Here is a 12,340-nt window from a genome sequence, read left to right as displayed (position 1 = left end):
GGGTTGTCAAAGTGTGGTCTGTGGAAGAGGTACTGCAGGGGGTCCGCGGCCAGATAAAAAAAATAAAAAAAGGGATATGTGCAATAATTTTATTGGGTGTAACACAGTACAATGTAATAATATGAATCTACAATTTATGTTTTTAAAGATCCAATATCTCAATATCAAATCATTTCGGATTAAAAATTAAGTACTTTACTGTGATTTTTTTCAATGAAAATGGTCAGAAACAAACAAAAAAGTAATCTTAGCAGTGAGCAATTTCTCAAGCAAAAATTTTGCAAGGACTGAAGGGAAAACTGAAAATTAGCTGTTAATAGCAGAGAGGTTTGGAATTTAAATGGAACTCCCATAGGGCAGCGCACAATTGGACCAGTATTGTCCGGGTTTGGCCAAGGTAGGCCGTCATTGTAAATAAGAATTTGTTCTTAACTGACTAGCCTAGTTAAATAAAGGTTACAATGGTCTATTAACTAATTTCACCAGGTAGGCCAAAACTCCATCCCACCAAAACAGGCTGACATTTCGGGTGGTCTTTTCTACCAGCTCTTACACCAAAAGGGAATTATCCAACCTGGACTCGTGTTGTGGTATGGTATGTATTCATTTGTGGATGTCCATTAGGGGTGTGCTAACTAGTCAGACAAAACTAGTATCTTTCTCATGTCAATCAGTCATGTGCAAGGTTTTGCATGGTCTAAATTACTCAACTGGCTAGTTTGCGTCACTGTAAAGAGAAAAACGGGCTGTGCGTTGATCCTGCTGCTCTGATTGGAGAGAGTGAAGCTGTATTTCTCCGTCCACAAAATGTCACTTGATCACTTTTCCGTGCATGTTTTCGGTCCAATCGTTTAGATTGCTGCTACCTGCTACTATGGTAAAGCACATGGCAAGGACGTTTGCTAACAATGTGTATTATATCTAACAGGTGGGACAAGGGTAGGGGAAAAGGACGAAACGCGAATGCGCAATCTGACTGAGTGACAGCAAATTTGTCTGCCTGCTACAAATTGAGGAAATACAGACACATACAAACACACCCCTCAACGCGCTGCTCCTAATCTGCAGTTTTTTTGCAGAGAGAATGTGCAGGGAGGTATTTTGCGAACATTTATTTCGGCATATTAAAACAATTCAGGTTTTTCCGATCACGAGTATCATCCGATCCGATTATCAACTGTCAATGGCCATGTCAGCACACCCCTAATGTCCATCATCCATTTCGTATGATATGTTACAAATGTACAATAGGTATGATGTATTACAAATTCCAATTTGTTGTGGCTAACGCTAATGTTACCTAGCTGGCTAAGGTTAGCTATGTTAGGGGTTGCGGTTGGGGAAGGGTTAGCTTACATGCTAAGTAGTTGCAAAGTTGCTAATTAGCTAAACTGATTAAGTTATCAATGATGAGGTTTGAACACACAACCTTTTGGGTTTATAGTCGTTCACTTCATACGCCCACACACCCATCGACCCACCCATCCGCACCGACCAACCACCCTCTTTTCGTTTTTGCCTTATTAAGTAACCGTATTTTTGTAAACATACCAAACGTAACATGTCATACTAATTTGAGTGTCATGGACTTTCATTTACTATGTTACATCTAGTCTATGACCCAATTTAGGTCCCTACTTGACAAGAAAGAGAAGAAGTTTTACAATCATTCTTTATCTCTTTGTTGACATAACACTGGTTCAATTCTAAGTGACTTGCCCATGGTTGTTTCTCACGGAGAGAACGAAGTGAAATCAGATGACACAAGGTACAATGCCGCTCTTAAAACTATGATAAAATGTAACAACATTGCGCACCAGTGGCACAAATATAGCCTCATTTTGTATTTCGATGTAACTACATGGTCAGACTGGGACCTCTGAAATGTGGGTTTCCCTTTGGCATGGCACAGAATGGGGAGATTGAAGCTTGAAAACTTTTTTTACTCTAAAAACAAATTATGTTACTAATAAATTAAATTATATGTACCCATTGATTCTTGAAGATTACAACTTATAAATGCCTCACGATTTAGTTGAACTGTCGCACCCCGTCCGAACCCAAAATATTAGTTTTTTTTAGGCTATTCCAATGTTTGTGAACAATATAGCCTACATGTAAACAAACACTGTACTCAAAACATGATAAAAACTATCATTTTGATATCATGGATGATCAGTCCTTGTCAATGAATTAGAAAGTGGTTACATTCCTCCAGGCCATCCCTCAGCTTTTCACTGAAACAGAGGCTGGGTGACCACTTTGTTTTTGATGACATTTTTTGCCTTCTAGAGTAAGGCAGCTCCAAAATACAGGTGTTTCAGCCTAGCTCAGTGCTTTCTGAGGGGATGGGGCAGCCAGCGGAAAATACTGAGCGTAGAGGTTGGTAATGTCCTCTAGTTGCGCTGTGATTGGCTCAGTGTTCTGTTACTCATGGGGACACTACATCACCGCAAAATCTATGTGGAGAGCTTGAAAATTCAAGCCCCTTGGGTGCTGCCATAGAGTTACAGCAGAAGTGCCCATCCAAGAAGGCTCAAGGTCATTAGCCCCAGATAAAATGATGTCAAAACACATTATATCTACTGTAGCTTTGATTGGACTGATCATGTCAACATCTTACTTTCAAAGTCTTAGCTAGCAGTCATCATCATGAATCAAGACAACAATCTACTGGCATATCCTTTTCAATCCTTGTCATATGAAGAGAAATGATAGATAAAACGTGTCGGTGCTCATCGGCCATTGAACATAATAAACATTACACAACAAGTTGGAAATCGCAAATTCAACAATGAGTGTTTTGGAAGGAATCAGTGGCTAACTGCAGGTGTTGCAAAGCAATCACTAGCCTACTATTCAGTGGAGTGGGTGTGTGGTCCAAGTCTGGATTTATGGGTATCTTTCCCAAGCTTAAAAGGATAAGCAGTCACATGGAACAAACTTCAGTGAGTTCAAGACAACTGGGAACTCTGGAAAAAACTAGCCCCGACTGGGAAAATGTGTTTTGAACGGTCATCCAATTCGGAATTCCAAGTCGGGAACTCGGGCCTCTTTCTGAAGATCACTGACATCATAAGTTGACCTTGTTTTTTTCTAAGTTCCAAGTTGTCTTGAAAGTATCATAAATCCAGAGAATGACAGAATTTGATGACAAAATGTGATGACAAGGACCACCGCGCCACCTTCCTGTTCAAGTGAGCACAGCACAAAAAGGTGAGTCCAAAAATGTATTTTATGCTGCTGCATAAATTATGCAAATGCCAAAGAGATGTGTATACTGTAGCTAAGAAAGTAATAGTAAGTGTATGTTGTGTAGTAAGCTGTTTGTTAGTAGCCCATGTGTCTCACCCTAATAATTTGGTCCCTTTCCCCCTCATAACTTAACCTACTGTTCTGACTTGGTGATTCACATGTAGCCTATAGCCTGTTTTAGATAAATGTAATCATCAAATATTGTAAGAACTTTCATTGTCTGCTTATATGCCCCCTTTATTTATCCTACGGATCTGACTTGGTGTACAGGGAGAATACTGTAAGAATGGCCCATGTTTCTAATTCTGTCGCTGTACATTTCAAAAGTGCTGAACAAATAGTTATGACTACATCCGTCCTAGCTCACTCATTAATGTCTTTATCAAAATTACGGCTTGCCTCTTATCCGCTCATCGTCTCCTTATGCCAAAGTTAAAAAAACATCTCAATTGTCAGTAGTAACCACATTTGTTTAAGCAAGTTAACCATCTCAGCTATATATATTTTTAAAGGCAGTAAATGAGGCTGAATGAACTGTTTCGCAGACAAGGCTCCGCTGATAGCCAGGTGTGGCAGTGGCAAGGTTTTACTCCATGGTGCTGAAAAGAAAGTTATGCTGTTGGGGCAGCTTTATGTAGGCCCTAACAGTTTGTGGGCACAGTTTGTCATCATTATAGTGCAATTCATGTATTATTTAGTGTTGTGTAGTGGCTTTGCCCCACCAAGATGTACATGCTACTATTTCCACTGGACAGTTCTAAGATCTATGACGTATTTTTCATATTCATATTCTCAGTTGGTGTTGTTGTACAGTAGGTTGCAGGTTCATTCCCTAGTTGGGGCAAGTACAGAACCTACTTTGTTACAGTAGCGCTACGTGACTCAGAACCAGATTTGGAAAGGGTTGAATTCATAATTGTGACTACCCTCTAAGTCAGAGGCGGTCGGTGCCATTTAAGATATTTCTCTTACAGCATATTGGATGAATGTCATTCATATTTCATTCACCCAGCTCAATGTAACATCGATAGGTTTAGGCTACTACATGATACTCACATTTTCCCTAAACCCATCATGAGGTTGCTACATCCTAGCCTATGAATGAAAGTATACAATGTAGGTGCACAGGTCAAGAGAAATTTGAGTAATCAAGAAAGATAGACATTGACATATTCAAAAACGCTTTGCACACTCTTGTCACATCTAGCTGATCTAGGGTGTTATCATTAGTCCAACAGTTCCAAAGAGAGTTTCTATTGTACAAATTCAGGTATGTTTATCCATGTTTCTTTCTGTTTGCTTTTGTTTAAGAAACGTTTTTCAACGGAATTGGCGGAAGGAATACACCCCTGATCACGCGCAAACACATTTCACTTTCATAGTAGCCACATATAAACAGCATGATCCCTTTAGTCGTTACTCTTTCCCTCTCAACTTCTTCAGTGCACAACACCTCAGCTGTCTGTGACCAGGCGAAAAACAACTTTCCAAGCGAAACCTTCATATCGAAACAGCTACACACAGCACACACCATTGTCGCCATATTAGATAACGTCATAGTCAACATATCTAGAACTAACGTGTTAGTAAACCCGCTACAATCACAGAGTACAGTGTACAGTCAGCAAGCAGTTTAGTAGTTACTCTGGCGGGCCCAGTGGCAATAAAGGAATAAAACCAAAAGATAAACCTTGACTTAAAAGAGTTCCAGTGTTGGATAGCCATAGCCAGCTAGCTAACATAGTATCCCTCTCTGTTGGGTGTTTGAGTAGGCTAAACTAGCAATCTGAATTCGCTAGCTAAGTGAAATTGGAAAAACAATACAATGAAATATAGCTAGCTCTCTTGCTTCTCCTTCACTTTTGGAGAAATTAAGTTGTTTTTCAACTATTGTCTTTCTCTGAGTCAACTACTCACCACATTTTATGCAGTGCTAGCTAGCTGTAGCTTATGCTTTCAGTGCTAGATTAATTCTCTGATCCTTTGATTCGGTGGACAACATGTCAGTGCTGCAAGAGCTCTGATAGGTTGAAAACCCTTTTGCAATTATGTTAGAACAGCTGAAAACTGTTCTGCTGTTTAAAGAAGCAATTAAACTGGCCTTCTTTAGACTAGTTGAGTATCTGGAGCATCCGCATTTGTGGGTGCCCACAAACGGAACTTGTGCCCACAAACGGAACTTGTCATAATTACTATGCAAGTCTATGGAAGGGAGTTGAGAACCACAAGCCTCCTAGGTTTTGTATTGAAGTAAATATACCCAGAGGAGGACAGAATCTAGCTGTCCTCCGGCTACACCATGGTGCTATCATACAGAGTGGTGTTGAGGCTACTGTTGACCTTCACTGCAAAACAGTGTGTTTTAATACATTATTTGGTGACATGAATATATTTTGTGTAGTTTTATCAAAAAAGTATTTTTCTGAAATTCACTGAGGAAGATGGTCGTCCCCTTCCTCCTCCGAGAAGCCCCCAATGCTCTAAGTGTTCTACAATATAAAGAATGAGGTGTTTCGCAACCAGACGCGACCGGGAGGTCCTTGTCCCCTTTTGCGCTCTAGCGACTCCTGTGGAAGGGCCGAGCACATGCACGCTGACACGTCTGCCAGTTGTACGGTGTTTCCTCCGACACATTGGTGCTGTTGGCTTCCGGGTTAAGCGAGCAGTGTGTCAAGAAGCAGTGTGGCTTGGCAGGGTCGTGATTTGAAGGACGCATGGCTCCTGACCTTCTTCTCTCCTGAGTCCGTACGGGAGTTATAACATGTAATATGAATATACGATTATTAAACATATCAATAGCAATATGCAAAATCCCTATTCACTGCATTCGGAAAGTATTCAGACTCCTTGACTTTTTCCACAATTTGTTATGTTACAGCCTTATTCTAAAATTGATTAAATTGTCTCTCCAGAGATGTTAGATCAGGTTCAAGTTCAGGCTCTGGCTGGGCCACTCAAGGACATTCAGAGATTTGTCCCGAAGCCACTCCTGCGGTGTCTTGGCTGTGTGCTTAGGGACGTTGTCCTGTTGGAAGGTGAACCTTCGCCCCAGTCTGAGGTCCTGAGTGCTCAGTAGGAGATTTTCATCAAGGATCTCTCTGTACTTTGCTCCGTTCATCTTTCCTCGATCCTGACTAGTCTCCCAGTCCCTGCTGCTGAAAAACATCCTCACAGCATGATGCTGCCACCACCATGCTTCACCGTAGGAATGGTGCCAGATTTCCTCCAGAAGTTGATGCTTGGCATTCAGGCCAAAGAGTTCAATCTTGGTTTCTTCAGACCAGAGAATCATGTTTCTCATGGTCTGAGAGTCCTTTAGGTGCCTTTTGGAAAACTCCAAGCGGGCTGTCATGTGCCTTTTACTGAGGAGTGACATCTGTCTGGCCACTCTACCATAAAGGCCTGATTGGTGGAGTGCTGTAAAGATGGTTGTCCTTCTGGAAGATTTCCCATCTCCATAGAGAAACTCTGGAGCTCTGTCAGAGTTACCATCAGATTCTTGTTCACCTCCCTGACCAAAGCCCTTCTTCCCTGATTGCTAAGTTTGGCCAGGTGGCCATCTTTAGGAAGAGTCTTGATAGTTCCAAACTTCTTCTATTTAAGAATGATGGAGGCCACTGTGTTCTTGGGGACCTTCAATGCTGCAGAAATGTTTTGGTACCCTTCCCCAGATTTGTGTCTCAACCAAATCCTGTCTCGGAGCTCAATAGACAATTCCTTCGACCTCATGGCTTGGTTTTTGTTCTGACATGCACTGTCAACTGTGGGACTTTAAATAGACAGTTGTGTGCCTTTCCAAATCATGTCCAATCAATTGAATTTACCACAGGTGGACTCCAAGTTGTAGAAACAGCTCAAGGATGATGGAAACAGGATGCACCTGATCTCAAATTCAAGTCTCATAGCAAAGGGTCTGAATACTTATGTAAATAAGGTATTTCAGTTGTTTTTTTAAATACATTTGCAAACATTTCTAAAAACCTGTTTTCGCTATGTCATGGGGTATTGTGTGTAGATTAGGATATATATACATTTGATCCATTTTAGAATATGGCTGTAAAGTAACAAAATGTGGAAAAAGTCAACGGGTCTGAATATTTTCAGAAGGCACTACCTTTCAAAAGTGTGGGTCACTTAGAAATGTCCTTGTTTTTGAAAGAATAGCAAATTTTTTGTCCATTAAAATAACATTGAATTGATCAGAAATACAATGTAGACATTGTTAATGTTGTAAATTATTATTGTAGATTACTATTTTTTAATATCTACATAGGTATACAGAGGCCTATTATCAGCAACCATCACTCCTGTGTTCCAATGACACGTCGTGTTAGCTCATCCAAGTTTATGGGGGCCTCCCACTCCTCTTTCTATTCTGGATAGAGCCCGTTTGCTCTGTTCTGTGAAGGGAGTAGTACACAGTGTTGTACGAGATCTTCAGTTTCTTGGCAATTTCTTGCATGGAATAGCATTCATTTCTCAGAACAAGAATAGACTGACAAGTTTCAGAAGAAAGTTCTTTATTTCTGGACATTTTGAGCCTGTAATCGAACCCACAAATGCGGATGCTCCAGATACTCAACTAGTCTAAAGAAGGCCAGTTTAATTGCTTCTTTAAACAGCAGAACAGTTTTCAGCTGTTCTAACATAATTGCAAAAGGGTTTTCTAATGATCAATTAGCCTTTTAAAATGATAAACTTGGATTAGCTAACACAACAGGCCTTTGGAAAACAGGTGTGATGGTTGCTGCTAATGGACCTCTGTACGCCTATGTAGATATTCCATAAAAAATCAGCCGCTTCCAGCTACAATAGTAATTTACAACATTAACAATGTCTACACTATATTTCTGATCAATTTGATGTTATTTTAACAGACAACATTTTTCATTTTCTTTCAAAAACAAGGACATTTCTAAGTGACCCCCCACTTTTGAACTGTAGTGTATACATATTGTAACGAACCGTAAGGTCGCCGAAACTTGCACGTTGTTTGTTGACCAGCATAAACAGTCTAGGACACAGATTTTCCATGGAATAATCAGGTTGTATTTTATTTGGATGAACAGACAGTGCACCCCAGCACTGACCAGCCACTCACAAAGCCTTCCCAAAAACTCTCTCTCAGCATGCCTCTCGCATCCTCACATACAGCAACTCATTTGCATAACATTGTGTGATAGGCTGAGAGACTTTCGAATGTGCAAAACATTACAATATACATTTACAAAAAAAGATGGGGGATTGGAAAGGATGCAGACAGTTACATTGATGGAAGCTGCAATCTATCTGCAGTATTAAAGCTGATCTACCCCCCCAAAGAAATCTTGAAAAAAATGAATGTATGTCCTGAACACAAAGTGTTATGTTGTGTTGGATTTTACCCAAACCTATCACTGAGTACCACTGTTCATATTTTCAAGCATGGTGGTGGCTGCATCATGTTATGGGAATGCTTGTCATCGTCAAGGACTAGGGAGCTTTTTAAGATAGAAAGAAATGGAATAGAGTTAAGCACAGGCAAAATCCTAGAGGAAAACCTGGTTCAGTCTGCTTTCCAACAGACACTGGAAGATGGGTAGCCTAGCGGTTAAGAGTGTTGGGTCAGTAACCGAAAGGTCGCTTGAATGAACCCAGAGCCGACTCTGTGAAAAATCTGTCGATGTGCCCTTGAGCAAGGCCCTTAACCCAAATTGCTCCTGTAACTTGCTCTGGATTAGAGCATCTGCTAAATTACTAAAATGTAAATTTACCTTTCAGCAGGACAAAACCTAAAACACAAGGCCAAATATACACTGGAGTTGCTTACCAAGACAATTAATGTTCCTGAGTGGCCTAGTTACAGTTTGGACTTAAATCGTCTTGAAAATCTATGGCAAGACTTTAAAATGGCTGTCTAGCAATGATCAACAACTTGACAAAACTTGAAGATTTTTTTTATAATAATGAGCAAATATTGTACAATCCAGGTGTACAAATATCTTAGAAACATACCCAGAAAAGCTCACAGCTGTAATCGCTGCCAAATATGATTCTAACATATATTGACTTGTACTTATGTACAGTGCCTTGTGAAAGTATTCGGCCCCCTTGAACTTTGCGACCTTTTGCCACATTTCAGGCTTCAAACATAAAGATATAAACTGTATTTTTTTGTGAAGAATCAACAACAAGTGGGACACAATCATGAAGTGGAACGACATTTATTGGATATTTCAAACTTTTTTAACAAATCAAAAACTGAAAAATTGGGCGTGCAAAATTATTCAGCCCCTTTACTTTCAGTGCAGCAAACTCTCTCCAGAAGTTCAGTGAGGATCTCTGAATGATCCAATGTTGACCTAAATGACTAATGATGATAAATACAATCCACCTGTGTGTAATCAAGTCTCCGTATAAATGCAACTGCACTGTGATAGTCTCAGAGGTCCGTTAAAAGCGCAGAGAGCATCATGAAGAACAAGGAACACACCAGGCAGGTCCGAGATACTGTTGTGAAGAAGTTTAAAGCCGGATTTGGATACAAAAAGATTTCCCAAGCTTTAAACATCCCAAGGAGCACTGTGCAAGCGATAATTTTGAAACGGAAGGAGTATCAGACCACTGCAAATCTACCAAGACCTGGCCGTCCCTCTAAACTTTCAGCTCATACAAGGAGAAGACTGATCAGAGATGCAGCCAAGAGGCCCATGATCACTCTGGATGAACTGCAGAGATCTACAGCTGAGGTGGGAGACTCTGTCCATAGGACAACAATCAGTCGTATATTGCACAAATCTGCCCTTTATGGAAGAGTGGCAAGAAGAAAGCCATTTCTTAAAGATATCCATAAAAAGTGTCGTTTAAAGTTTGCCACAAGCCACCTGGGAGACACACCAAACATGTGGAAGAAGGTGCTCTGGTCAGATGAAACCAAAATTGAACTTTTTGGCAACAATGCAAAACGTTATGTTTGGCGTAAAAGCAACACAGCTGAACACACCATCCCCACTGTCAAACATGGTGGTGGCAGCATCATGGTTTGGGCCTACTTTTCTTCAGCAGGGACAGGGAAGATGGTTAAAATTGATGGGAAGATGGATGGAGCCAAATACAGGACCATTCTGGAAGAAAACCTGATGGAGTCTGCAAAAGACCTGAGACTGGGATGGAGATTTGTCTTCCAACAAGACAATGATCCAAAACATAAAGCAAAATCTACAATGGAATGGTTCAAAAATAAACATATCCAGGTGTTAGAATGGCCAAGTCAAAGTCCAGACCTGAATCCAATCGAGAATCTGTGGAAAGAACTGAAAACTGCTGTTCACAAATGCTCTCCATCCAACCTCCCTGAGCTCGAGCTGTTTTGCAAGGAGGAATGGGAAAAGATTTCAGTTCCTCGATGTGCAAAACTGATAGAGACATACCCCAAGCGACTTACAGCTGTAATCGCAGCAAAAGGTGGCGCTACAAAGTATTAACTTAAGGGGGCTGAATAATTTTGCACGCCCAATTTTTCAGTTTTTGATTTGTTAAAAAAGTTTGAAATATCCAATAAATGTCGTTCCACTTCATGATTGTGTCCCACTTGTTGTTGATTCTTCACAAAAAAAATACAGTTTTATATCTTTATGTTTGAAGCCTGAAATGTGGCAAAAGGTCGCAAAGTTCAAGGGGGCCGAATACTTTCGCAAGGCACTGTAAATGAGATATTTCTGTATTTCATTTTCAATAAATTTGCAAAAAGTCTAAAAACATGTTTTGACTGGGATATTGTGTGAAGATGGGTGAGAGAGAAAAAATCAATTGAATCAATTTTTAAATTCAGGTTGTAACACAACAAAATGTAGAATAAATCAAGGGGTATGAATACTTTCTGAGGGCACTGTATGTGTGTATGTTTGGGGGGGGGCCTGGTTCCAGTTTTAATGGTGAGAACTACCTGTAGGTCCACATATGCAATGGACGGGAGGAAGTCTAGAATGTGAAATGCAACATAGATCAACAGGAGTAACCATATCAAGGAACACGGTGGAGAGCTGACTGCTCAGTAGGACACATGATGGACAATGGAGGGGGGGCAGGTATAGAGTGTGAGAATGGCTTTTTGGTAAATACAAGGAGTGAGAAAAGCCTTTGCACGTGTGTGTGTGTGTGTGTGGTGATAGTGTAGATAGTTAGCATGTCTTCTCTGTATTCCTGCCCTGATTTCTTCTAACATGAGCCACTTCCACTCACCACACCCTGCTTAGCAGCACAAGGGACCTGAAGAATGTGATCTGTCAAACAAACCTAACCACCGAAACCATGGCTCCCAGCTCACCATCCCTACCACCTGTAAATACCCCACACCTCAATCTCTGTCAAACTCCCTCCTTAGTTTCTCACCACAGTGATGGTGACCCTTGACCTGAACCCCTGTTCACTGACCCCTGACCACCCTCCATAAACCTACCGCATCAGTGATAATAATGCCCCTCTGTTCCCCTTGGGCTGCATGGACAAAGATAGTGCCACCCTGACTCACATGGCTGAGCATGTTCGACATTAATCTGAGTGGCTCCTCTAGGAATTCATATTATGGAGCGGAGCGAGTGATGAGCATACAGCATTACTTCAGTTGGCCCATCGCTCAATCCCCCCCTATAGGGAGCAGCAACTGCTGTGTCCAGTCATCAGTCAACAGCAAGCATGAAGACACACGTGTATATTTGCTCTCTCTTCCCTTCTTTCCCCCAACTTGTTCTGTCTCTGTTTGTCTTTCATTATCTGGGTTTCCTTCTTTTTAGTCGGCCCTCCAGGCATGTGGCTTGAGCTTATTTCCGCCATGCCAAAGTCCCAGATGTGGTGGTCAATGAGAGAGAGGGGGTAGATGGTGACATGTAACAGGAGTTTTTCATTGGAGTGCTATTGGCCTCAATAGCCAGACTCCTTGATCCAAATGTGCCAAATGCATAAGAAGGGAGACCTTTGAAAAAGCCTAACTTGGCAAACTTGTCTTGTTGAGAATTACTATAGAAAATAGCATCATTAGTGTGAGTTTATGAACCTTGGAATCACAAGAGGCTGCTGAGGGGAGGACGGCTCATAATAATGTCTGGAA

This window comes from Oncorhynchus mykiss, chromosome 11 (assembly GCF_013265735.2).
Source record: "Oncorhynchus mykiss isolate Arlee chromosome 11, USDA_OmykA_1.1, whole genome shotgun sequence".
Taxonomy (NCBI): domain Eukaryota; kingdom Metazoa; phylum Chordata; class Actinopteri; order Salmoniformes; family Salmonidae; genus Oncorhynchus; species Oncorhynchus mykiss.
The sequence above is the reverse complement of the archived record's forward strand: the minus strand, read 5'-3'. Positions refer to the sequence as shown.